Genomic DNA, 15,280 nt, shown 5'->3' on the forward strand with positions numbered 1-15,280 from the left:
TACATTTATATGATTCTATGATTGAAGAGTCTGTGTAATTAGTTTCCTAAGAAATTGTTAATTTCTGTTTGTTTCTAATAAACGGTATTACTGTAGTAAATATATAAATTTGCAAAAACTGTCAAATTCCATTACGATTTTAATCCTCAACACTGCATAATTCTTCAGTTCGTTAACCTTATTTTACAAGCATTAAAAGGCTTGTCCAGTGCCAAAATGTCTGTTGAGTGTTGTGTGCAGATTTTGTCTGCCCATAGGATTCCTTGCTATAGTAATAGCTCCCATTTTCCTCATAGAAGCAAATGCATCAGACTAATTCCTACAGGAGAAAGTGAGACAAAGTTGGTAGTTTTTCCTCTTTACTGTTTCAGGTTAATTAAATCACTTTTATGTGGCCTTCTAAGGATGGTCACCTTGTTGGAAGAAGAATGTTGGAAGAAGAACCACCTCCCAAAACAAACTAACAACAAAATCAGGTTTTCATCATCTCCTATTCCTTTGTCCCAAATCCTGCAGCAACATCTTGTGGAGCTGGTCCTGGTCTTATTTGAAAATGGAGTTACCTCCATACAGTTTAGTAGGGCATAGTGTTTTACACCCTGATGATTTGTCATGATGTTGGAGATACAGTGAGATGAAGCAGCATCAAATTGTCATGATACAACATGAGTTGTGATGCAAACATCAAGGAGCTGTGGCAAAATGAGGGTAGCGGATATTGAGGATGCTTAGGACCTTGCAGAATAGAGTCCTATAATAAAGGATATCAATTAGAAGGAGCAGGCTCTGTGTTAAGACAGCCAGGCCTGATAAAGCTTGCCTCCCCCAAAGTCTCTCAGTTGCCTATTGAAATGTCACCCTCAGGAATTTATTGGGAAAAAAAGGAATCGATACTATAAGCAGGAGGGATATTAAGAGGGTTTGAGGGTACTTAGCTTTCAACATTCATTGTGTCACACTGCTTCCTTCAATTCCATACCAAGATCAGATGCAGAGTAGCAAGCAAAGTTCACTAGTTGATATCACTCTACGGAAGCAACTTGCTATAAAACTGGCTAACATGCTGATAAGTTGGAAGACCATAAGAAAGAATCCATAAGAACCGTTGCTTCAGTTAAAGACTAGGTTTTTGCCACCACTATAAAGATCAAAGCTGGTTGGAAATTTTAGTTGACCATGTGACCAAGTTTGCAGGGTGCTGAATGCTTTTGACTCCCATTGACTTTGGAAGAAGTTAAGGGGACTCTATAAATTGCAGCATATTCAGTTGTGCACCCTAGTCCTGTTTGGAGGGGACTCTCCCTAGTGGTTTCTCCCCTTCTGCATAGAAGTTGTCAGCTGCTTCTTTAGCACCATCTCCCTCACATTCTCCAGACCTTGCAGAGGCCTGTCTGTGCCAGAGAAGGGAACAAAGACTGGGCGGGTTGGGGGTGAGTGGGGGTGGGCTAGGGCAGATATAAATAATTTATCTTCTTTCTGTGTTACTGCATAGCCCACACAAATTCTACAGGGAATCCCTGGTTAGAGTTCCAAGGTACCCACAATGTCAGGGATGTGGTTGGGGAGAGACACAGGACATTTGCATCGATAGCACTAGCCTCCCACAAATACCTGGAGATCTGCCAGGTTTGAGATGGTCCTGGGTCTCTCTCTCTGTGTGGAGGGTCCTCTCCCCAACAGGATGATGTAGCAGGATTCTCTGTAAGGGAATCTTAACGGAGATTTCCTCCCTGAGGGTCCCCTTCCATCCAAGGTGGATGATTAGGGCCAGGATCAGGTCTGATGTATATATCACGCTAGCAACAAGGGTTATGAAAACTAATGATTAGCAGACTGTCAGCTATATCCAATAGAGATTTCGCAACTTATTTCCTTAGACTGTCAGATTTTTCTGTTGCCAAATAGGAAAAAAGGAAAATAAAGCTATGTAAGGTATTTCATGTTTTAAGTGTCTGATTCAGTTGGGGACACCAATGAATTCAGTCTTGAAGTTGGCACTGCTATTAGAACTGAAAATTAAATGTTTTCTCTAAATGTGACTAAAATTCATTTGGTACAAAGACTCCCGTAAAGATTATAGGTCCAGTCTGCAAACTGTTGTTCGTGTCAGTAGCCTTACTCACATATGCAGTCCCATTGACTTCAGTGGGATACTTACAATAAAAACTCTTCACGTGAATGATGTTTTGAAGGATCTGTTTTTATATCTTTTTTTCTGACTTTTGCAACTGGGTAACAATCAGAATTAGTAAAGGGTAGGTCTGTGGATCTGTAGTTCACTTTGCAACATCAGCCTTTGTGATGCAGTTTAAAGGCAAGGGAGGGGCTGCAAGATTTCATTTTACCCAAATGAGAGCTGCATTAGCAACATACCAAGAGCCTGAGGGCTGCACTCATCTTTCATAAAAGGAATCCGATTGCAGGTAGCAGCCAGTATCTGAATATGGAAGTGTGTCCTGCAGATAGTCCAGACCTCAGCATGCACTGTTTCATCTTGCTTTAAAGAGAGCTCTAAATTGAGAATTGCAGGCTGGGTGCTATAATCTTGCATTGCTGCCATTGTTATTTATCGGTAGCCTTGAGCTGTATTGTAGAGCTTTTTGGGATGCATGGAGCATGCATCATCACCCACACCTGCAATGGAGAAAATATCATCTCACTAATATGAAACGTGATAATACTGATCTCATTAAGCAGAAACTTGACAGGTAGAGTTACTGTGTTTTATGTTATTTAAATTTGTGCCTATATAAACAGATGACAATGAAACTTGCACTTTGACTGAAGGAGCTGATAACTGATCTAGAGCTATAAAAACAATTAACAAATGAGTAATGTTTGTCAGTTCAATAAAAGAACTAAGGCGTGTACTTTTCACCTATTGCACTGTCTAGCTCAAGTAAAGCAACCTTTTCTTTGTAATATAAACCTAATTTCGGCTATGTCTACACTTAAAACACTACAGCACTGCAGCTATGCCGCGATAGTACTTCAGCACAGACATTCACTACAGCAATGGGAAGGGTTCTCCCATCGCTGTAGTTGATCCACCTCCCCAGGAGGTGATGGGTAGGGCGACGGAAGCATTCTTCCATCAACCTAGTCCTGTCTACACTACAGGTTAGGTCAGCATAGCTATGTCTCTTTGGGTTCTGTGTGCCCCCCCAGGGGTGTGTGGAGGAATGTTCGGGGGGCTGTGCAAGCCCAGGACAGCCACCACAGGGGGCAGGGAGGGAGCGCAACCCAGCCCCACCCCTGGCCACAGCTCTGGCCCTAGCCGCAGAACCCAGCCTGCAGATCCTGGCCCTCGGCTCCTGACCGCAGCTCCCAGGGGGGCACAGACAGATTCTATGATGGGTAAAGGGCGGGGGGGCGTGACAGAAAATGTTTGGGGACCATTGGTCTAAACAGTGTGGGAGAGTGGATAGTTCATTGACAGGGCAATGTTGGAAAACTGGCATTGGAGTCAAGTGGCTGGACATCATGAAAGAGATGGCATTAGAACCTACTGGTAGGGCTGTGTAGGCCAGTTGCAAGTCATCTGTAGCAAACTAAAGCATGTCTGATGAATAGATAAATATTGCCAATGTATTCCTTGCCAAAAAAGTTTCTTTTCTATTTGGAGTGGATTAGCGAATCTGACTTTCCTTAGTTTTATCTAAATGAAAATTCCCATCTGGCTCTGGACAGAGTCCCCAACATGTATGTATCCATTCAAATTCAAACCTCCTCCTGTCTTTTGCTCAGTTGCCCACTGAATGGAAAACACCTGTGAATAAGTTACATGTGGGTGAGAGATTGTTAGCTAGGAAAAAAGAACGAGGAATCCTTGTTTTTGTTGATACAGACTAACATGGCTACCACTCTGAAACCTGTTAGTTTGGAAGTTTCTTGTGACATCTAACCAACAATTTTTCAGACCCCGGCATTCTGGTGTGATCATGGCATAGATTAGATTTTTTAAAAAGCCATTCCTGCTTACAAAACAGAATCTAACACTTTCACCTAGTAACATAGTCAAAGTCCCTCCAAGCCAATGGCACATCAGGGTGATGTGGTTAAGGCATATCAGTTTCATAGCTAACAGAACACAAGGGAGTGTTGTGACCAGCATCCCTTCAAAAGAATATACTGTACCATGCAGTTAATGGGAGCATTTAAGTGTTTGAATAACAATGGAAAGAATGATTCAGAGAATCAATCCGTGCTGAGCTAACTGCAAAGTGCATATCCAGCTCTTTGCCTTTTTTGGTCAGTATCTTTACATCATTTATCCCTATTTTTGAAATAGAGTAGATAGGACAATAGGAGAACCCTGCACGCCTGACCCAGTTTGTTTGTTTTTCCACACTGAGATGCACAGAAAGAAAAACATTTTGGGGTTCTTTCTATTTTCTGCTACAGCAAGGAGCTGTGGAATCTCCATTCCTCTCTATGCATTTAAATTAAGTCTGTCCAAACTTAACAGTGATCACTGTGTGAATGCAGGTTCAAATGAAAGTGAAAGCTTAGAAATTAACTGGAGTGCAGGATGCAGGGGGTCAGACCTGCCAGCTATGATATGTATTGTCTTTGGACACTGGAAGTTACTTAACATTCCCCAGGCACCAAATCAGAGAACACAAATGCACTTGGAAGCGCTGTCAAAAGTACACTGACACTGAAAGGTAAAATCCAATTCAGAATATTTGCATAAACCTGTAAAGTGCGTAATCTGTAAAGTGCAGTATCACCAGGTTTACAGATTATTACCAGGTTTATGCAAATATTCTGAAGGTTAAATACTCACATTCATATAGTGGAACTACAAAGGCCCCAGTATTATTGTTCTTTCTTGAGTGGAAATGGGGCAACATCTCACTCCCATGGAGCTCTGAAAAACTCCCATTCCCCACATTCTCTATATAGCCAATCTTGCAGCCACTAGCTTTCCAGTTTAGTGTGCGGCTTCCATAGTGATCCCAACACTTGTTAGACCAAGTGGGGAGCTGATGCAACTGGAGATCTAGGACAGAACATTAGCACTAGAGCACTGGGCTGGCTGTCCCTTTTTCCATTTAACATTCTCTCTGAGTATTTTGTAGCGGGTGAAATTTACCCTATGCAGAGAGCCAACACAAGGCCTGTGCAACACTTAAATCCTACTTAAGCCCAGGACCAGCTCCAGCTTTTTTGCCACCCCAAGCGGCGAAGCGGAATAAATAAATAAAGATAAAGCCGCGATCGGCGGCACTTCGGCGGCAGCTCTACCGCACCGCTTCATTCTTCGACGGCAATTTGGTAGTGGGTCCTTCGCTCCAAGAGGCACTGAGGGACCCGTCGCTGAATTGCCACTGAAGACCCGGACCACCACTTTCCATTGGCCGCCCCAAGCACCTGCTTCCTTCGCTAGTGCCTGGAGCCTGCCCTGCTTAAGCCTCAAGAGGGACTTAAGTAATGCATAGCACAGGACAGGAGTGAATTTCATCCTGAAAGAAATTGCAGGTTTGTTCCTTGTGGCAGGGACTTTACTTTTGTGGCTGTAAACCACACAAGCCCTTGGGTCTGTAGAAAAATACACATAAAAAAGAATAAAGGTTGCAAAAGAATAAAGCAGTGAGAACCCCTCCCACGCCATTTCGTTGATTATCTGCATGCTTTCCTAATGGTTGGAGTCCGCTTTCTATTCAGAAACGTTCCTGCTTGAGTGTCTGCGCCATAACATGCTTGATGATGATGATTAATAGAACATTGTGTCAGATTCTTTTCTGTGTACAGTACATTGTTTTCCCTCCCCAACCTACTATGCAAGAGCTCAGAATGCCATTAAAGACAGCGGCTATGCTATCACAGTTCAAGGCTCCCAACTGCACTTGCCGAGGCAGGGACATGCCTGGCTTCTCCAAAAATAACGCCCCAGAATAGAACAGAAAGCCAAGCGGAAAACAACAGGAATTTCAATGTAAAAATACCAAAACAAACTCAATGACCCATGTTTTTCAGAAATCTCCTCTTTTGTTAGATAGCGCCACACAAGAACCTGCTTCTTAATCCCTGAAGGTGAAATTCACTCTATGCAGCCAATCAGCATGAGTCCTAAGTACCAATAAGCCCTAAGGGACTTCAATGGTGGACAGGACTCCTGCTAGACCTCTTCACAGGGGTGAATTTTACCCTTAATCCCAAACCTATTCAGCATACCCCACCCCAGGCAGTCTGTGTCACTGTCCTCATAGCCACATCAATAATGCATCAGACTGAATGTTTCCCTTGTTTTCTTATGTAGGAATCTCATTTCATAACAAAAAGTCATTCCAGGCAGCATGTTTCTTGGGTATTATTTCACTTCCCAAGTGGTCAGAGTCACTCAGTTTTACAGCTTCAGGCCAAGGCCCTTGGTAATCCCCCCCAAAATTGTTCTGTCTTGTGTCTTATTGCTTAAATATTACTTTCTGTATGCTATGTTGGAAAAGGACTATGGGGACATGTTATCAAAATATTCGCTAAATCCCTGGTAATTTTCTTGTACAGTAGAATACTGTTCTCATTTCCCTAAGGAGTCCTATCCTGAAAACCTTTGCAAGTGCCAAGGGATAGGTATCTTTAAAACAAAACAAATTAATTAATATTCTGCTGAGCAGCTCAGAGGACACACAATTTCCCTGATTCCTGTATTCAGGGCTGACACCCTGGAAATGGCTCTAAACACTGTGTTAGATTCCTGTACACAAATGAGAAGGCTTTCAGCACCACCAGTGGCTAACCTAGAGTGAAACAGGAGTGGGAACTCTCATTGCACCAGCCAAGAAGATGGGGAATCCGTGGGAGGAACATGCTGTTTCCTTAAGTCAAGGAGAGATCCCCTCTGCTTTTAGCAGAATGAGAGAAGCTGTGCTCCTTCTTGATTCCCCCTTACTTATTTTAATCTCTGCATGCCACAGAAAATAGGTGTCAGGGGGCCCAGGTGATGGTAGTGAAGGGTTATTTATGCCACAGAACAATGGAGGGATGCCCTCGATATCTGAACCCAGAAAGAGACATTTAAAGAGATACGCTTTGCAGGATTATTGTGGACTCAAGGTGAGCTTCAAAGTCTGATTCCTGGTTTGAACTTTCCAGAGTTCAGGTATGTTCAGAGCTGGAGGTTTGGTTCAGGTCTCTCTCTATTTTCAACCTTCTTAACCTCCATAGTCACGGAAAGTTCTTTAAAGTGCAAGTTCATTGACAGCAATCTATCACTCAAGGTAAAAATGCAGAAAAACAAGTTGTGAATTTATTAGCCATAAGTATTTCATTGTTTAAAGCCCTTTATAACTCATTTGGTTTTGAAAGCCAGGGACAAATGTCAGCAAAGAGTTTTTATTTAATGTGGTGAACTTTAACCATTGTAAGTTTGTACAGGATGTATACACATACCCACATCACAAACACATCACACATCAAACAAAATATTCCAAGTCCTGCAGAAAAGTGAAAAGTTATCATATTAGAAATTCTTTAAAGCCCTTGTTCAAATTTGGCTCCAAAATATATGTAGGTGGCATAAAGCCAGAAGCTGATTGAGCAGTCACTATATCAATACTTTGCATTTACATAGCACCTTTCATCCAAGGGTCTCAAATTGCTTTACAGACATTATTTAATCCTCACTACATCCCTGTGAGGCAGACAGGTATTTTCACAGGTGGGGAAAATGAGGTGCTGAGATGTTTAATGACAGGTTTCAGAGTAGCAGCTGTGTTAGTCTGCTGGTTTGTCCTCGCTTACAGACAGCCCCCCAACCTGAAGCAAATACTCACCAGCAATCACACACCACAGAACAAAAACACTAACCCAGGAACCTATCCTTGCAACAAAGCCCAATGCCAACTCTGTCCACCTATCTATTCAAGTGACACCATCATAGGACCTAATCACATCAGCCACGCCATCAGGGGCTCGTTCACCTGCACATCTACCAATGTGATATATGCCATCATGTGCCAGCAATGCCCCTCTGCCATGTACATTGGCCAAACCGGACAGTCTCTATGCAAGAGAATAAATGGACACAAATCTGACATCAGGAATCATAACATTAAAAAACCAGTAGGAGAACACTTCAATCTCTCTGGTCACTCAGTAACAGACTTAAAGGTGGCAATTTTGCAACAGAAAAGCTTCGAAAAACAGACTCCAAGGAGAAACTGCTGAACTTGAATTAATATGCAAAGTAGATACCATTAACTTTGGCTTGAATAGAGACTGGGAGTGGCTGGGTCATTACACAAATTGAATCTATTTCCCCATGTTACGTATCCTCACACCTTTTTGTCAACTGTCTGAAATGGGCCATCTTGATTATCACTACAAAAGTTTTTTTTCTCCTGCTGATAATTGCTCATCTTAATTAGTTAGCCTCTTAGAGTTGGTATGGCAACTTCCACCTTTTCATGTTCTCTGTATAATTATATATATAATCTTCTTACTATATGTTCCATTCTATGCGTCTGATGAAGTGGGTTTTAGCCCACAAAAGCTTATGCTCAAATAAATTTGTTAGTCTCTAAGGTGCCACAAGTACTCCTGTTCTTTTTGAGATGTTTAAGTGACTTGTCCAAGGCCACAAAGAAAATCAATGGCAGAGCCAGGAATAGAACCCAAGAATTTTGACTCCCAATACTCTCTCCACCTAAAACCATTCATATCAACCATCTCATCACCAAAATATTTGGATATACATTATCATAAATCCCACTGGTATATGGTATTTTTGAGATGTATTGTTTTAGTTCTCGAATACTGTGGAACATATTACTTACCAGGAAAGATCAGGGTTAAATCATAGAGGGTCTAAATCTTTTCACACAGGCAGGACCACACTGTTATAAACACATGTGGTTCACAAATATGTTACAGAACAATTCTTTACCATGGTTCGATATTGTAGACAAGCTCTTAGAAAAGGCTGGGTGGCCATATAGCTTAAGTATCCTAAGCACTGGGCAGCAGTGTAATCTTTTAAACATATGTAACTATTGTAGCACATGGTTGAAATATAGCTGTAATACATGTTATGAGACAACTGCAGTGTAAAAGGGTGGTTTTATTTTAAATCGCTGGACTGGGGCTCAGGAACCTGGGTTCAATTTGTGACTAGGCCGTAGATTTTGTGTGTGATCTTGAACAAGTCTCCTTCGCACTGTGTACCTGAGTTTCCTATCTGTCTAATGGGAATGCTAATTCCCTAACTCATGTGGGTGCTGTGAGGATAAATACCTTAAAGTTTGTGGGATGCTGAGATACGATGGTGAGGGGGCCCTACAGGTAGATAGATAGTTCTATGGGAAATATTTTTTATTTTTATATCATATAACAGCTATTTAGCCATGAGAATTTGGAGAGCTCTGCAAGTGAGAAAGGCTTTGGCCATATGAGCCAGGAAGACCTTACTGGAGAACCTGTTCTTGTGAAAAAGATGCTTATGCAGTTTCCCCACCCAGTGTGGGCTGGGCCAAAGTGTTTGCAGTTAGTTGGTAGAGAACCTGTTTCTTGACATAAGCAGGCACTGATGTCAGGGTTCAGTGGCTAATGCTGATCTTGCCAACATTTCTAGTTAATGTGTTTGTACTCCAGATACACCGATATGAACAAACTTGAGTCAATGTTTAACTCTACTGTTAAAAGCAAGGAGAATAGGAGGGGGGAGTTGATGGCTTAAAGGGGGCTTGATAGCCAAAGACTACTGTCCTTGCAAAATTGATAAATAACAGACAGTCCAAATTTTTGTAAGAGCTCCAAGGTTTCCTGTGGGATTCCTTTAGATAAGAATTTGAAGGGCGCTGGTCATTTCTGAAGGTACATTCCCCTCTCAAGGTCCAGCATACGAGAGGAAACAAAGCTCTTTAAAAAAAAAAAACAATAAAACAAACTATTTGTCCCTTGCTCTCAGAGGGATGGACTGTTTACAGGTTCTCCGCAGAAGCCTGTTGCTGATGGATCACACAATAGGAGAAAATTGTGGTGGGGAGTGAAAACATAAGGAGCAGCAGAACTTTAAAAACAATTCCACCCCCCCAAAAAAAACAAATAAAAAGCTAACCATATATTGCCCTTTAGATTAGCATCATGTCCTAAATATACAGGACTGCCTGAAAGAAGTGGGGCACATAACATTTATATTTCTAAATACCTGCTTATCCCATACTTGTGAAATATTTTCCCATTACGATGCAATATCCCTGCACTTGTACAGTATGTTCTTTTGATGGAGAACTATGGGCAAATCCCACAAGATACTGAGCTCATCACCTTAGAGGAGGTGCCGAGATCCCACCGGGCTCAGGTCAATGAGTGCTGTAATGCTTATACTCAAATCAACCAAGTTCAGAGCAGTCTGGATGGATTATTTCATGGCTTTGTCATGAGACTTCAGGCTTTTCTACACTACAGCTGCGGGACTACAGCTGTGGCACTACAGTGTAGACACTTGCTATAGTGATGGAAGAGTCCATCACTGTCATTAATCCACCCCCATCAGACGTGGTAGCAAAGCTGATGGAAGAATTATTCTGCAGACTGAGTGGTGTCTATTCTGGGGTTTAGGGTGGCTTACCTATGTCTCTCATGGGTTTGAATCTTTCACATTCCTGAGCAACATAGATAGGTCAACCTAAAATTTAGATGTAGACCAGGCCGTAGGATCATATTTTCAGTAGCGTACCTTAACTGTGCCCACACTGCCTGAAGGTGTATTTGAAAATAATCTCACATCTTATCATGCAAGTCTGGTAACTGCACTCAACTAATGCAATTTGACTGTGTAAATGAGTTTTGCATTCACAAATTGATCCAGGTATGTATTGTGGGCAATTAAGGGAGGTATCTGAAAAATCTGCTCTGTACCAAAGTGGTTCATCCCCTCCTCCCCCCCGCCACCCCATTTGCTTTATAAAAGTTGAAGTGCCAGCAGCCACTTAGTTGTTTTAAATTAACTTCTGGATCTGTAATAGTACTAAAACTACACAGAACAATACTATGGAATATTGTATTTGATACGCTGAGGTTGTCTCAGAGCTTGGGAAAATGAGGGAGAACCCAGCATTGCCAACCCATGCTAGTTGTACTGGAGAGTCAAAATAGCTGATTTATTGCAGTGGATGTTTGTATTTTAATTTGCACATCACTGCAACTTTTACTAATATTTTAAAATGGAAATTCAGTTTACATGACAAATTTAAAATAATATTTAATCACTGCTGAAATTCTTTGAAAACTTGAAAGGGAAATGTATTTCCTTACTTGTCCCATTCCCTCTGACCACTCGCATTTGCTGACTTGGCAGTGGAGAGTTGCCCATGAGTGCTGGGTTGCTGGCACTGAATTTTTGTTTTCTTTAGAAAACACAGATACAGGACTAGGGTGACCAGATGTCCCCATTTTATAGGGACAGTCCCGATTTTGGGGTCTTTTTCTTATATAGGCTCCTATTACCCACCACCCCCTGTCCCGATTTTTCATATTTGCTGTCTGGTCACCCTATACAGGACTGGGATTTTATAAACAGATATAAGGACCTACAAAGTCTCTGTCATCTTTACTGCCACTTTCCATAGCAGTGCTTCCCCTCCAACAGTGTGGACACAGAAACAAGTTCTTTTATACACATAGGCCAGAAAGAAAGCTGGAGGAGTGGCATCCCCAGCACTTTCTTTGGACATGGAGAATTCAGCTCTTACAGGTTTCCTGGAAACTCAAGTCACCTTCTAAACCCAGAGCTAGCTCTGAGTTACAAATAGGCGCTGACTCCATGGGTGCTGTGGGGCTGGAGCACCCACAGGGAAAAAAATGGTGGGTGCTGAGCACCCACTGGCAGCCCCCCCGATCAGCTCCTCCCACCCTCTGGCAGCCCCACCGATTAGCACCTCCCCCTCCCTCCCAGTGCCTTCCAAGTTCCACCTGCCACAATCAGCTGTTTCATGGCATGCAGGAGGCATGGGGGGGGGGAGTGAGGGCAAGGCATGATCAGGGAAGGGACAGAATGGGGCAGGAAGAGGTCTGGCAGGGGCGCAGCGGGGCGGAGTGGGGGCGGAAAGAGGTGGTGAGGGTCGGAAGAGGCAGAGCTTTGGGGGAAGGGGTGGAGTGGGGGCGGGGCCAAGGGCAGAGCAGGGGTCAAGCACCCCCCACTACAATAGAAAGTCAGTGTTTCTGATTACAATACCCCACCACCTGCACTCTCCCCCCTCAATATATGTCTCGTTTCCAGAGCAGTTCTCCACTGTTTTGTAGCTTTTATTGGGCTAAGTGAAAATATATGACATCTCCCTGGAAAGGTCTTTCAACAGGACATCCTAAACCTTGTTTTTAAAGAGCAGACCAAAGCTCAGATAGTAGTAACAATGCCTCTGACCATCTATTCTTTTGCTAGCGGCTGCAGATTACTTTCTGGGTAGTAGCCATGAAACATACTGGGTGGGGCTGGATGCTTGTGGGTAGGGTTGGCAATATTCTACTTTTATTTTTTTATATCATTTTGATGTTTATTTTTAAGATTTTTTTTAGATTTTTATTTTTACAGGTTCCAGAAATTATAGGGGAGAGGGGTCAGACAACTATATAATGACAGTAGATGTTAAGATTCAAAAAGTTAAAGCTTTATAAACTGTTAAAGCACAAATTGTGAACATCACATGTCAAAATATACAAAGCCAATACCCATAAATCAACAAATCATATCTGTTTTACTATTCATTTACTAGTCCATTTGTAACAAGCCGAATTCAAAAGTCTATATCACTTAATTTTGACTCTAATAAGTCCAAGCAAAATTTTTCCTACTTTGCCCATCTGTACATTTTGATTATTATTGATGAAAATATTTTTTCATTGGTTTGTGTGTGTTCAGTGAAATCAGGGTTCACCAGTATTTACTGAGAAGAACTACTCCTTCCAAGCCTACTGATGGGTAACAAGATTTGAGAACTCCCCATAAAACAGAAAAACCACTGTAAAGTGTTCTTCTTTCATATGGCTTGGGTAGGTAGCAACAACTACTAATTTATAATATAATATAATAATAATAATAATGGAGATATCCCATCTCCTAGAACTGGAAGGGACCTTGAAAGGTCATTGAGTCCAGCCCCCTGCCTTCACTAGCAGGACCAAGTACTGATTTTGCCCCAGATCCCCAAGTAGCCCCCTCAAGGATTGAACTCACAACCCTGGGTTTAGCAGGCCAATGCTCAAACCACTGAGCTATCCCTCCCCCTAAGTTTGATAGCCAGCACTTGCCACAGTGAATGTTCTTCAGGCCCCTGGTGAAAGAACGAAGGGGACATTCAGATATGATGTGCTCTATCATTTGTGCCTGGTGATGACAGTCGCATACAGCTGTTTGCCTCATTTTCTATTTAAAGAGGGTTTGTCCACATCTCCCAGGAGATGTCCTGATGCGATTCAGTCTGCACCAGTCTCTTTCCAACATAAATCAAAACCTGGTGGTTCCTCAACAGGATCAACAATGAGCTGTTTGTTTTGAGTGATTGAAGTGCTCCATGTGACTCTCCATTGAGCCTCAGCATCAAAATTGGGTGTAAGGATCTTGATACCATTCCATAGAGGGTTGTATGATTTTAATCTCGTCTTTGGTGGGTTCTGCAAGTCATGGTGAAGTGGGATCCTCGTATTTGCATTGACATGATTAAGAAAGCGAGATGTCTGAGCAGCTCTTCTAATCTGTGGAGGCTGGATGTGCGATAGGACTGGGAGCCAGTCAACTGGAGTAGATTTGAGCGTGCCCAACACAATGTGTATAGCATTATTGAGTTGAGTGTCAAAGAGTTTAGTGTGACTGCTATGAGACCACACTGGTGCAAATATTCCGCTGCAGACTATACCTAGGCAATTGTTGCGGTTCATAAAGTCCATGGACTGGAGCCCCATGATGTTCTGGGCAATTTTCTGATAAGTGCGACACGAGACCTAACCTTATTGTGCCAGGAGATCTAGTGGGAACTCTGCAGAAACCTTCAACAATGCCCAGAGGAATCCCCACTCTCTTCTCCATATTCTGTCAAGGAGATCAATGTTGTGCTGTTGGAAACCAAAAGTCAGAAAGCTGCAGGGGCTTAACTTGGGCATCCCTCAGGGCTCTGTCTTGGCCCCAATACTTTTAAAATCTATACACCGCACTATACCAGCGACAGAGACAAGGAAATTCATGTATGCAGATGATATTGCCCTAGCTGTTCAGCATACAAGTCTCCATACCATCAGCGGCACCCTAAACCGAGATCTTAGCACAACGGCTGATTATTTCCAATGCTGGAAACTTAGGCCTAATTAAAAAACAAAACAAAACACTACCATAGTAACTGCTTTCCATCTGAACAATAAAATGGCTAATACCAAACTCGATGTGCAATTCTGCGGTGAGAGTGTCAGCCACGAAGTTAATCCAAAGTATCTTGGCGTTACACTGGACTGGAGTTTGACCTTTTGACAACACCATAAAGTGTTAAATTCATAAAAAGGTTTGTTAATAACTACTTCAAACCGGACCTCAATTTTGAGCTATATCTGGATTAACTTATCCTCATTTAACTCTACCCCCATTACCCGATGATCTTTCAAATGTGAATCCTCAAAGATAACATGCAAATTATGATAAATTAATAAACACCTAAAAGGTGGTCTTCCTCATTCATATCCCTCTCCCCATTTTTGCTTTGTTTTTAAAAATTAAAAATGCAAGTTTTGTCTACATTGTTTTTCCTGAAAAATTCTATTGACGAGTAAAGAACTGGCATCTTACTTTAGAGATACTCAGTAAAATGAAACTTGATTAACTGAGATGTGGAGTGATTTGTATTCACTGTTTTAAACTCTCTGCCTTTTGTTTGTTTCTGTTAATGTCTACTTATCACAAAATACCGGAGAAACACTTTAGGAGAAAATTTGTCTTTGTTAAAGATTTAACAGTCTCCCTCTCGTCTCTTCTATGAAAGGCTGATAAAGCTCACAATCCAAATCCAAATCCAAACCCTCCAAGGAGTCTACCAGCAAAACCAGAGAAGAGCAGACTTGACATTCCTGATGAAAGTTAAAAAACAAAACACACACACACACACTTTAAAAAAACCACTGCTTTTCCAGACATCAAAGGAGAAAGAGGGCACAAACTATTGTTTTCTCTCTGCAGATCACTTTAAGGTAGGGACAAATTCCATTGACAGTTTCATCTTTAAATAAAGAAGATGTCAAAAAGATTACTAATCCCATCCACTGATTATTCCAGAATACATGCTGTTATGGTACTCAC

The 15,280-nt window shown here is 42.0% G+C and overlaps 1 long non-coding RNA gene across 1 annotated transcript in view; it reads right to left on the minus strand.

Moving 5' to 3' along the window:
• Positions 1 to 2,189: 2,189 nt before the first annotated feature.
• The window catches only part of LOC135982060 (uncharacterized), a 39,142-nt gene continuing 26,051 nt past the window's right edge, over positions 2,190 to 15,280 (minus strand). Inside the window, exon 3 of the long non-coding RNA XR_010599267.1 lies at positions 2,190 to 2,634. This is a non-coding gene — a long non-coding RNA (uncharacterized LOC135982060). The remainder of the gene's footprint in view (positions 2,635 to 15,280) is intronic.

The sequence above is a fragment of the Chrysemys picta genome, chromosome 3 (assembly GCF_011386835.1).
Source record: "Chrysemys picta bellii isolate R12L10 chromosome 3, ASM1138683v2, whole genome shotgun sequence".
Lineage (NCBI taxonomy): Eukaryota > Metazoa > Chordata > Testudines > Emydidae > Chrysemys > Chrysemys picta.